Below are 13,543 nucleotides of genomic sequence, written 5' to 3'. Positions count from 1 at the left end.
TTCTGGCTTTAAACCGTTGTAATTAAAATAAGATCTGGCTCAACATAAGAACTTCAAATATTCGATTTGTTAAAACTATGATCTCTGTACAGAAAATATGTAGTGTATTTTCTCCATCTAGAGGCAGAGTCAGAAAAATCATCCATTTCCGTAACATCCATCACAGGATATCAGTACTATAGTGCTTCATGCTTTAGAAATACATCGTGAATGCTGCACAACCAGACAGATTAGGTAAATATTTTAAAACATTAAATGAGAGATTACAACAGTAATTCTGATTAATCAAAAATGGTTCAATCAGAATGAATTTACACTTGGTAGATAAAAACGTGGAGTATACCATATTAAACAAAATACAGACGCTGAAAGACTCAGAGTGCTCACTGCTATAGAGAGCTCTGTTGTAGTTCAAAAGCTGCTCTTTCACAACAAACTTGGTTCCATAAAAAATACCCTACCCATCCTTGTCTCTCTAATTACAACAATACTGTATTTCTGACTTGAAAGTTTCTAGCCCATTGCAAGCAAATGCAGTATCATCAAGATCTGCACTATACAATATACTGTTAGAAAAAGATCATCCATAGGTAGTAGGGCCAAGTAGCTACCCTCCAAGTGAGAAGTGAGGGTCCACCACACTCCCCTTGGGGTGAGCCTAGCCTCCTTGCCCCTCACCGAAGTGCCGGGCAGGTGGAAGTATCAGAGGAATGCCCTTGCAGCTTCATTGTGTGGAATTCCAGAAGAGAATGCTCGATTACTGCAGCCCAGAGAAAACCACTCCTGGCTGTCTACAGCAGCAGAAGTGGAGACCCTAAGGGATGGCCCGGACTACCGCCGCAGCGTACCCAAGAAGCCTATGATCCCTGGAAGGTTGAGATTACCAAACCCCAGGAGCACGAAGTTAACGTCCCAGCAGCACAGAGCACTGCTGCAGACCCAGTGTACTCATTGGATCGTTTGTGGCTGATCCCCCATGAGGGCAGCCATCCCTGCCCCTCAGCCCCTTAGGCTGAAACGGGAGTAGGTGGCCTGCGCCCCCTGCCACCCATCCTGGTCCGTATCCCTACACAGCAGAAGCTCCCGTCTGAAGAAGAGCCTTCCCTTACAAGCCCCTTATAGACGTTTTGTGCAGCTCTGGACCTCTCAAGCAGGCGAATTAGCTCATAGATTGTGATATCCGCTGCACGGACCCGCGGCCGAAGCACCCCCTGAGCATGTTTAATTGAGTGCAGCTGACTTCCCCAAAGTCAGCTAAAGCCTGCCAGACTTTTCGCCCAGCCATTGTGCTAGAAACTAGAGGACCTGGGCCTTCTCCAACCTCGGTGGAGCAGAGCCTAGTGTTCTGCAGCTTTGTGCCTTGGCCAACAAGTCCGAAGGCTAACTTGCATTGAAGCCTCCTTCTGAACCAAAGAGGCAGCCCATACCTATATAAGTATTACGCTGCTGTAGCAACAATTCAATGTAGCTCTTTATTTCATGTTCGAATACTAGATCACCTTATAATACCCACTTGACAGCAATTATGGAACCCACTGCTAAAGATTTGCCAAAATACAGAAAGCTTTTTAAAATCCATTAGCACTAAGAATACTTTTAAAAACTTGCCCAAGCGCCAGATCTCAACATACTAGACCCTTTGCATTTGATTGTCCTCGAGAATTCCCTTGTAAAGAATTTCGGAAACACAGAGCCTAGCCTTACAGCTCTACTCCCCTTTCTGCTACAAGGGCTATATTCCATGACAGAACATGAGGGTGCCCCAAAAGGCTTTTCCCTTTTTTATCCCAGAGACTCTAAGCCCTGGCCAGAGGTAGGCGACCAGTTACTTTTAATTCCTAACATATGTAAGTGGAAAAGTAAGTACTATTAAGAATTCCATTTTAACAAACATATAGATAATCCTGCACTACACCAGAAGCGAACCAGGACGTTCGTACAGTGAGTTAATGAAGTGGTACGCTTGAACTTTCTTTTAATGTCGTTAGCCTATATAAATATCCAAAGATCTGTTTGGCATCCAGATTTAAGAATATTGCCTTCATTATATCAGCAGTTTGAAAAATAAAAATAACCAAATAAGATACAATACTCTTAGTTACATATATTCTTAAACATTCTAAAAAACTGGACTGTTTAAACATTTATAGTTCTCTTCAGACTTGCTAGTGCCGTCCCGTAAAATGTTATGCTCCAAAAAGCTATCCGAAGAGCAAGATCAGTCCTTCTAATTTTTTAGCAATCTGTATTAACTAGAGATTACTTCATTGTATGTGAAGTCAGCTGATGTAATTAGTTCAGTCACCTCTCTAATTTGCTTTCAAAACCTTTACTTATAACGTACTAATACATTTTCTTCTCTTCCTTTGTATAACACACACTTTTCTTTGATTCCTACTCATTAAAAACATATTCTTACCATATTTTTAAAAAATAACCAAAAAGATAGCCAGCTTGCAAAATAAAATAATTGTACTTATCCAAATCAAGAATTCTTAGAAAGGGATTAAAATGCTTGCAATTCGTTCTTGGCAGTCTTCTCTGCTTCTATATTCCTACACTTCCTAAACGTAACTGCTTTGCACTATATGATTTTCTAAAAATATGCTTAATAGTGAACTAGTTACTGGAATATGCTCATGCCAAGAATATTCTTAAGTATCGTTACAAAGCTTAACAGAATTGATCCTCTATTTGCGATTAAATTACCACTTGATCTAAACAAATAAATATGAATATAATGGAGCCATAATTATGCATAAGTGTGGCCATTAATGGTGTTTGAATCTTGATGATGCCCATAACCAGAACAATGACTCAGATCGCTGACCTGCAAGTATCCGTGGCAAGAGGTATGAAGTCATCTGCAGTGAACAGTGAGACAATGTCAACCCAACTAGAAATCCACTAACGCTTCTTCCATTGAAGAGGGGTAGGAACCCAGAGAGGGAACAAAGGATCCTACTTATGCACATATAAGGAGTGAGACAGAACCAAACAGAGTCATCCATGAATACCCAGCTCACCTAAGCTAACAAAGAGCCTCTACCAGGAGAAAGAATTGTGCCCCGAAGGCCTCGAGGAAAAACTCATGAGCCTCTCACAGGGGAATACGGTATTCAGTCTTTAATCATAGATTGTGTGTTTATATTTATTGTGCATGTAACTTATTAATGTATCTGTCAGATACTACATTGAGCCACTTAAATCCTAACTTATCGTATTAATTAAAGGAAACGACCTGACTATTAACTCCGTAGTATTAATACTGGACAACATGTCTACTCTCATCAGGTTATAAGGCGAACATTTGGGAATAACCGTATAAAATTAAGGTAAAAAACAATTTATTGTTAGATCCAATTGAGTGAGCATAACTGGAAGCGTTAAAAGACAGAACACCTGTGAGCTGCTTTCAGGTAAACCTGCCTTGTGGGGCAAGTAATTCAGACCATGTCTTTGGAGCAACTGGATGTCTGCAGCAGAAGGTAGCTGGGAGTCCGGCATGGCTGCAGGAATGCGAGTTAGAAGTATCTTGCAATCGGTGGATCCCAAGAGTTCGTATTCCAACCCGTCACAAAACTACCAAAAAAGTATTTATCTTAGAAGCAAGCTTCCCACTCTTTCCCCTATCACGCCCCACTTACTGTCTATCATTGATTAACATCTCTATTCCGACCCATGAAGCGCCTTGAGAAATCCTTATCAATTCAACAATTTCACCCCCACCATTCACCTCAGCCTGACCATCCACACAAGAGATCCACTTCCTAACACTACAGTGCAAAACGTCACATAAACAACACTGTATACCGGAAACCTACTGACATTATTACATACATGCCTCCTTTATCCAGACTCACATCACAGATCCATGCTACAGTCAAGCTCTAAGATAGAACTTGCATTGCCCAATCCTCAACAGGTAAAACACCTACAGACTTCTATCAGGTGTTCGTAAACTACAATACCAGCTGGGTGAATGAAAAACAATGACAGAGCCAGAAGGGTATCCCATGATCCCCTACTCCATGACAGCCCAACAAAAATCAGTACTCAGATACCACTCTTCACCTACAGCCCCCAACTAAAACCTCTCCAGACAGTCATCAAGAATCTAAACCTATCCTGAGACATCCTCATCTCTCACAAGACAGCCATCCCACTATGACAAGCCCCCACACCATAGCAAATACTCACTAGGCAAGACACACCACACAACAAAAACCACAATCAGGACCTAACCCTCAAAAACCACGAGTGCCAACTCTGCCACAACTACAAGGACACCATCATGGAGCTAAACCACATTCAATCACACCATCAGGCTCATTCCTCACACGTATACCAATGAATATCATGCTTCAGTTTCACAGCCCTTCTCCATACATGCCAAAACCAGACATTTTCTAGCAAAAATAAATACACAAACCTACATCAATATAAAAACATTTCAAAAACCAGTAAAAACCACTAATCTCTCTGGCATCTAACTTAAAAGTGAGAATCTTTCACAAAACTTCAAAAACAGACTCCCGAGAAACTGCAACGAATTAATTGCAAACTAGAACCATAAATTAGGCCTGAATAAAGAAGGATGGCACACAAAACTAATTCCCCTGATACTCACACCTCTGTAACTGTTTGAAATGGCCATCTTGTTACAAGTGCTCATAGTACTTCAAAATGATTTCCACTCCTCTGTCAACTGTTGAGAATATCCACTCACCTTAATTTAATGTCATAGCACTGACACCCCCACCCCTCTTGCAGTCAACTCCCATTCTTCAGATGCTGTGTGTTTATACCTCTCACTTATTTCACATCCATATAAAGGGGTATATCCCACAAGAATATGCCCAATATAAATTGTTAGTTCTAATGGTCCACAAGATCCTTGTTTCTATCTTACTACGATACAGTATTTTACTTTCCTATTTATTCTTACCCTTATTATTTTACGCCTTCTCTTTATTTAATTCTATTAATTGGTTAATTAACTTTAGTATCTTTAGTACTCTCATTATCATTTTAATTAATCTCAACTTTTCTCATAAGTCCTGCCTTCTACATGAAATAACCACCCAACAGAATATTACAGAGCTGAATTACACCTCTCCCCCCTGATAATCTGTCCGGGAGCAAAAAAAAAAATAAATCATACACAATAGGTGACTCTTATACTTAATCTTAATCGCTGGTGTCAGCCGCAACCCCCAGACACTCCTTGCGCTTAATCATTTTGTTTACGTCATGTTATATCGAGGTAGATGTGTATATTCTGTATACAAAAGGTGGCAGAATCTTCGTCCACTGAATCGAGTTAACAGACGTATACATCCCTCCCAAAAAAAACTTTAAATTCACATCTTTTTTATGACATAATTTCACCTATGAATCACAAATCAGTTAAATATCATGTGAAGACATCAGATCATCAGTCCTAACCCCCTCTCAAAGCAGGACCATCCAACTACGATCATCCTCAACTGCTAGAACAGGGGCTCATCCTCCCTGATTGAACTAACCTCATTATCTCTAGCTTGCTTGCATATATATATACCTGCCCCTGGAAATTTCCACTACATGCATCTGACGAAGTGGGTATTCACCCACGAAAGCTTATGCTCCAAAACGTCTGTTAGTCTGTAAGATGCTACAGGATTCTTTGCTGCTTTTACAGATCCAGACTAACACGGTTACCCCTCTGATACTCCTCCTACCACAACTCCTGCCTGTTGCACTCCCCATCTGGATGCAGCATTTCCATTCCCCACCCAGCAAACAGTGCGATAGCCACTCACTGGGAGGCCCTTTCCTGGGAGAATCACCTGTCTTCACTGTCACCTTATTTCCTCTGCCCCAGCTCAGAATTATTTATGTTGTTTCAATTACACCAGGCCTTTGTCCACCACGCTTGACCCTGTGACCACTCTCACTGATCCTGCAGTATAAATTACTGACATCACCTTTAAATATACATCAGTGCAGCGGTGGCTTCAGGCACCAGCGCTCCAAGTGCATGCCTGGGGCGCCAAGCCGCAGGGGGCGCCCTGCCGGTCCCTGCAAGGGCAGCAGTCAGGCAGCCTTCGGCGGGATGCCTGCAGGAGGTCACCACTCCTGCGGATTTGGCGGCAATTCAGTGGTGGGTATGATGAAGCCGTGAGACCAGCAGACCTCCCGCAGGCATGCTGCTGAATCTGCGAGACCGAGGACCTCCCACAGGTGTGCCGCCGAAGGCTGCCTGCCTGCTGTGCTTGGGCCGGCAAAAAAGCTAGAGCCGCCCCTGCATCAGTGGAATGTGATGTCACAAATGCAGGAAGGGGATATCACTGCAGGGCTATTGGAAGGTGAGCCTCGGTGGCAGGGGGATGAAACAGACATACAGGATGCCCTTTACAAATACACATGCCACTCAGCGGAGAGAGAGTGACTGAGTTTGGTGCATTGGCTGAAAGAAGGAGAAACGTATCCCTTACCCCAGCACAGAGGAGTCGAAGATCCCAAACACATCCTCCAGAATCGAAGGCAGGTACTTCAGAGCAGCTCCCTGAAAGCAGAAATCAGCAAAAAGAGCTAACTACTGGGCTATGTTTTATTATCAAACTTTAGAAGGACACAGTTACTAGAAATCTTACTGCTCCGAGTCAAATTCCTATTGTGCAAAGAGCCAGAACCAAGCCTCTGCACTCTTTAGACCCTATTTAAAAGCCCCTTGAATTTCATCCTGACTCCATACATAAGACTGAGGCTGATCCATAAAGAAGTTTCGCTCTGATTCAGTATACTTCATGTAAACAAACCCACGACATTACTACCATAAACAGTAGCTCCATGAGCTCTCCTTCCCCAAATGGAGACATTTTGCTGAGATCATTTACTCTTACTAGATCAACACTAATCAGAAAAAACTGACTGTGATAATTCAAATATATCATTGTAGACAGGAATAACTGTTTCAGGTCTTTACTTTAAAACAACAGAGGAAGAAATTTCAAGAAGAAAATTGGATTCTCCCTTATATTTATACAGGCACATTCCATCCCACAAAGAGACGCCAGGCTTTGGGGCTCCCACAATAATATGACTTGCTGCCGCCATGTTCCCAAATGGAACAAAGTTTTCACATATTCCATAAAGGAGGGGCTGGGACTTCTCTCTAGAGTCTGGGTGAATGTCCTTTTGAGATGTCCCTTAGCAAACCTACAAAGCAACCAGAAAGTCACATTCCATTGTGAGAGAATTTTTGTCTCTGCCCCTGTTCCCTTACAAGTAAAACATTTTTTAGAGGTGCAGGTGGATTCTCCACTAGCTTCATTTTTAGATCCATTTTGCAGTCTATGAGTCACTTCAGATTTTTTTCTCCAATGGTTCCCTAGCCCATCCTATGAGTATCCTTCAGGTCTGAGCTGCAGCCAGGCCTCTGGTGTTTCCTCCGATGGTTCAGCCTCCATATAGTCTTCTATGTTCTGCACAATTGCTGCCAGCATACACAGCCATTGCTGGTGCACACACATCTGAAGCCTCCCAAGTCTACTAGTAAATCCACCAGTTCTCACACTGTCCAAGATTCTGACTTCAACCATTGACCAGTAGGTCAACTACTATCACAAAGAAAAGCACTCTCCTAAAACCACTAGTCTCATGTCTTGGAGATCTCCAGCTGGTGCCAGTGTCCTCACTCAGGGCCAAATACACACTCTTTTACGCAGTGAGCAGCAGCAGCAGCTGCCGCCCTCCCATCAAAGGTGACCTGGTGGGCCACAGGATTCCTTCCAATTGAGCCCTAGGAACTGGGTAAAGGTGGGTGCCCTAGAGTGTGCAAATGACAGAGAATTTTGTGTGGATACCAGTGTGGATGGTAAATATAGTCGCACATGATGGAATTTAGAGGTTTTTTTGTTTACTTTAGAAAACAATATGAAATTACACACACACTGCATCAAAAGAACATTGAGATTGCAAAGCCAAGCACTGAGAATTCAGCTTGGTTGATTTCTCAGACTGCAGTGGTTGATACGGGTCTGGGCTGGGCTGGGCTGGGCTGGGTCTCCTATAGCATCAGGAAGATTATTTCCAATGTTAATCAAATGAAAGACCCAAGGAGCACAACTGCAATTTATCACAAGCCGCTTTGCTAGCAAATCCACAAACAATCCCACAAACACTGTGATGTCACAGCACGTAGAGAGATAGTACCAAGTATTTAGCCCCGTGACTGGCATCACTCACATCTCCTGGTGTGGAACCCCAGAATGTAAGTCATTATCTTCCTCAGTGGTTGTCAGGATACAGCTTTCATAATGCCCCACTGAGGTTCATCCATACTTATGAAGGTTTCAACCCCTTTTCTTTATCTATACTTCCACACACCCCTAAATTCGGGATGCCCCATTTTTAATAGGCTAGCTTGTTAGTTCCCTTTGTACTCATTAACATTTATGTCACTCAATCACCAAAACTTATTGTTAACACACTGCTGACCCCTAGGTCTGCAAAAATCCACAAAATACTCTAACTGGCTTTAACTAGTACATTGCAATATATATTTCCTAAATACCAGCAATTTAACAACACTGACTTAATGCAGCATTCTACCTTATGATATCTTATAATACACAGACATTGTTGTCTTGTGACAACTTGTGACCTGGGGTCACTTACTGGTTAGTTCTTTATGCCAAGTCTATCTTTAGGGTTGAGGCCTTGTTTGCCTAAGCTATGAAGGCCCTATCTTACAACATTAATACTTATTTCTGGGGCTGTCGATTAATCGCAGTTAACTCACGCGATAAACTCACAAAAATTAATCATGATTAAAAATTAATCACGATTAATCACACTGTTAAACAATAGAACACCAACTGAAATGTATTAAATATTTTTGGATGTTTTTCTACATTTTCAAATACATTGATTTCTATTACAATACCGAATACAAAGTGTTCAGAACTCACTTAATATTTTTTATTACAAATATTTGTACTTTAAAAATGATAAACAAAAGAAATAGTATTTTTCAATTAACCTCTTACAAGTAGTGTGGTGCAATCTCTTTACCATGAAAGTATAACTTACAAAGGTAGATTTTTTTGTTACATAACTGCACTCAAAAACAAAACAATGTATAACTTTAGAGCCTACAAGTCCACTCAGTCCTAGTTCTTGTTCAGCCAATCACTAAGACAAACCAGTTTGTTTACATTGACGGGACATAATGCTGCCTGCTTCTTATTTACAATGTCACCTGAAAGTGAGAACAGGCATTTGCATGGCACTTTTGTAGTCAGCGTTGATTGCAAGATATTTATGTGCCAGATATGCTAAACATTCGTATGCCCCTTAATGGTTCAGCCACCATTCTAGAGGACATGCTTCCATGCTGAGGATGCTCATTAAAAAATAATGCGTTCATTACATTTGTTACTGAACTCCTTGGGGGAGAACTGTATGTCTCCTGCTGTTTTACCCGCATTCTGACATATATTTCATGTTATAGCAGTCTCGGACGATGACCCAGAACATGTTCATTTAAAGAACACTTTCACAGCAGATTTGACAAAACACAAAGAAGGTCCCAATGTGAGATTTCTAAAAATAGCTACAGCATTCAACCTAAACTTTAAGAATCTGAAATGACGTCCAAAATCTGAGAGGTACAAGGTGAGGAGCATGCTTTCAGAAGTCTTAAAAGAGCAACACTCCAATGCAGAAACTACAGAACCCAAACCACCAAAAAAGAAAATCAACCTTCTGGTGGCATCTGACTCATGATGAAAATGAACATGTATTGGTCCACGCTGCTCTGGATTGTTATCGAGCAGAACTCGTCATCACCATGGACACATGTCCTCTGGAATGGTGTTTGAAGCATGAAGGGACATATGAATCTTTAGCACATCTGCATGTACATATCTTGTGACGCTGGCTACAGCAGTGCCATGTGAATGCCTGTTCTCACTTTCAGGTGACTTTGTAAACAAGAACCAGCCAGCATTATCTCCTGCAAATTGTAACCAAATTTATTTGCCTGAGGGATTGGCTGAAGTAGGACTGAATGGACTTGTAGGATTTACATTGTTTTATTTTTGAATGCAGTTATTTTTTGTACATAATTCTACATTTATAAGTTGAACTTTCATGATAAAGTGATTGTACTACAGTACTTGTTTTAGGTGAACTGAAAAATACTATTTTTTTTTGTTTTTTAGAGTGCAAATATTTGTAATTAAAAATAAATATATGGTTAGCACTGTACACTTTGTATTCTGTGTTGTAACTGAAATCAATACATTTGAAAATGTAGAAAACATCAAAAAATATTTAAATAAATGGTATACTATTATTGTTTAACAGTGCGATTAATCGCGATTAATTTTTTTAATCACTTGAGAGCCCTACTTATTTCACCTCTATGTCCTAAATATATCTCATATCTTTTATCCTTGGATTCACATAGGACCCCATCTCATTCAGTATATACAATAGACCATTCTCGGGGGATGAATCAGGGCTGTGCAATCATAGACTCATGAAAGATTAGAGTTGGAAGGGACCTCAGGAGGTATCTAGTCCAACCCCCTGCTCAAAGCAGAACCAACACCAACTAAATCATCCCAGCCAGGGCTTTGTCAAGCCTGACCTTAAAAACCTCTAAGGATGGAGATTCCACCACCTTCCTAGGTAACCCATTCCAGTGCTCCACCCCCCTCCTAGTGAAATAGTGTTTCCTAATATCCAACCTAAACCTCCCCCACTGCAACTTGAGACCATTGATTCTTGTTCTGTCATCTGCTACCACTGAGAACAGCTGAGCTCCATCCTCTTTGGAACCTCCCTTCAGGTAGTTCAAGGCTGTTATCAAATCCCCCCTCACTCTTCTCTTCTGCAGACTAAATAATCCCAGTTCCCTCAGCCTCTCCTCATAAGCCATGTGCCCCAGGCCCTAATCATTTTCTTTGCCCTCCACTGGACTCTCTCCAATTTGTCCACATCCTTTCTGTAGTGGGGGCCCAAAACTGGACACAGTACTTCAGTTATGGCTTCACCATTGCTGAATAGAGGGCAATAATCACTTCCCTCGATCTGCTGGAAATGGTCATACTAATGCAGCCCAACATGCCATTAGACTTCATAGCAGCAAGAGCACATTGCTGACTCATATCCAGCTTCTCATCCACTGTAATCCCCAGGTCCTTTTCTGCAGGACTACCATTGTTACTCTCCTGTGGACTCTCTTCAATTTGTCCACATCTTTCCTAAAGTGTGGCACCCAGAGCTGGACACAGTACTGCAGCTGAGGCCTCACCAGTGCCGAATATAGTGGGACAATTACCTCCTGTGTTTTGCACACAACACTCCTGTAAATACACCCTGAGTGATATTAGCCTTTTTCACACCTGCATGACATTGCTGACTCATATTCATGATCCGTTATAACCCCCAGATCCTTTTCAGCAGTATGACCACCTAGCCAGTTATTTCCAGTCATTTCCCATTTTATAGTCGTGCAATTAATTTTTCCTTCCTATTTGTAGTACTTTGCACTTATCTTTATTGATTTTCATCTTGTTGAATTTAGACCAATTCTCCAATTTGTAATGGTCATTATTAATTCTAATCCTGTCCTCCAAAGTGTTTGCAACCCCTCCCTTCTTGGTGTCATCTGCAAATTTTATAAGCATACTCTCCACTCCTTTATCCAAGTCATTAATGAAAATATTGAATAGTACCAGACCCAGGACTGACCCCTGCAGGACCCCATGATATATGTCTGCCCAGTTTGACAGAAAACCTTTGATAACTTCTCTTTCAGTACAGTGTTTCAACCAGTTTTGCACCCACTTTATGGTAATTTCATCTAGACCGCATTTCTCTAGTTTAATTCTGAGAATGGCATATGGGACTGTGTCAAAAGTCTTACTAAAACCAAGAGATATCACATCTACTACTTCCCCTCCATCCACTAGGCCAGTAACCCTGTCAAAGAGGGACACAGACCGACAGACGAGTGAGTACATAAGAACAGCCATACTGGATCAGACCAATGATCCATCCAGCCCATTATCCTATCTTCCAACAATGGCCAATGCCAGGTGCTTCGAGGGAATGAATAGAACAGGGAATCATCAAGTGATCCATCCCCTGTCACCCATTCCCAGCTTCTCGCAAACAGAGGCTAGGGACACCATCCGTGCCCATCCTGGCTAATACCCAGTCTTATTAATCTCTCCTCACATGGAAGCTGTTCCACACTCCTAATCAATTTTGTTGCCCTTTTCTGAACCTTTTCCAATTCCAATATATCTTTTTTGAGATGCGGCGACCACATCTGCATGCAGTATTCAAGATGTGGGCATACCATGGATTTATATAGAGGCAATATGATATTTTCTGTCCTATTATCTATCTCTTTCTTAATTATTCCCAACATTCTGCTAGTTTTTTTGACTGCCACTGCACATGGAGTGGATGTTTTCAGAGAACTACTCACAATGACTCCAAGATCTCTTTCTTGAGTGGTAACAGCTCATTTAGACCCCATCCCTTCTCTCACTGTACAAGGAAACAATGACACAAAGTTGGTCAGCATGATAGAGAGTAGTCTCAGCACACCAGCAGCCAAATCGCTGTCAAGTTTTCTGTAGGTATCACAGCAAAGATACCTTCCTTAGCATAAAGAAGAATGTTAAGGAAGGATTTCAAGAAGGATAATAAGGTAGCTTTGAGGATGTTTATGGAGAGCTTCTCCCAGCCATGAGGGGAAGCACAAGAGAGAGCACAAAGGGGTTTGTTTGAAAATTTAACAGGGGAATGATGGAGGGTGGCATCACTGGCCAATCCAAAGTGGGAGTCAACACCAATAGTACATGAGAGATGGCAGGTATGGTGAGGATAGGCTAGGAAGGGTCCTGAAATGTAAGACCAGAAGCTTTGTTTGGTGTGATAGAGAAGAGGTAGCCAATCCCACAGTATTCTTGCCAGCAAGTTAAAGAAGTATGGGCTGGATGAATGGACTGTAAGGTGGATAGAAAGCTGGCTAGATCGTCAGGCTCAACTGATAGTGATCAATGGCTTCATGTCCAGTTGGCAGCCGATATCAACTGGAGTGCCCCAAGGGTCAGTCCTGAGGCCAGTTTTGTTCAGTATCTTCATTAATGATCTGGAGGATGGCATGGACTGCACTCTCAGCAAGTTTGCAGAGGACACTAAGCTGGGAGGAGTGGTAGATACGCTGGAGGGTAGGGGTAGGATACAGAGGGACCTAGACAAATTAGAGGATCAAGCCAAAAGAAATCTGATGAGGTTCAACAAGGACAAGTGCAGAGTCCTGCACTTAGGACAGAAGAATCCCATTCACTGCCTCTCAGATCTCTCACCACTATGGCCTCAAGGTGGAGCTGACATATTGCTCTTCGAGTGATACATTGTTTAGCTAGATTCTTCAGAATCTCTCTTCCTAAATAATACTTAAGACAGTTAAAGAATTAAATAAACTTGTTAGATTTCAGTTCCCCTTTCAATGGGACACCTTTATTTTCTT

At 41.7% G+C, this 13,543-nt stretch overlaps 1 protein-coding gene across 1 annotated transcript in view; it reads right to left on the bottom strand.

Annotated features, from left to right (window-relative positions):
* Positions 1 to 6,547, bottom strand: part of LOC116829840 (dedicator of cytokinesis protein 2-like) — a 248,983-nt gene extending 242,436 nt beyond the window's left edge. Inside the window, exon 1 of the mRNA XM_075066763.1 lies at positions 6,480 to 6,547. The gene's annotated coding sequence lies outside the window, so the exon portion shown is untranslated. The remainder of the gene's footprint in view (positions 1 to 6,479) is intronic.
* Positions 6,548 to 13,543: the final 6,996 nt, after the last annotated feature.

Source organism: Chelonoidis abingdonii, chromosome 5 (assembly GCF_003597395.2).
Source record: "Chelonoidis abingdonii isolate Lonesome George chromosome 5, CheloAbing_2.0, whole genome shotgun sequence".
NCBI classification, from domain to species: domain Eukaryota; kingdom Metazoa; phylum Chordata; order Testudines; family Testudinidae; genus Chelonoidis; species Chelonoidis abingdonii.
This window is presented reverse-complemented; position numbering and strand designations above follow the sequence as displayed.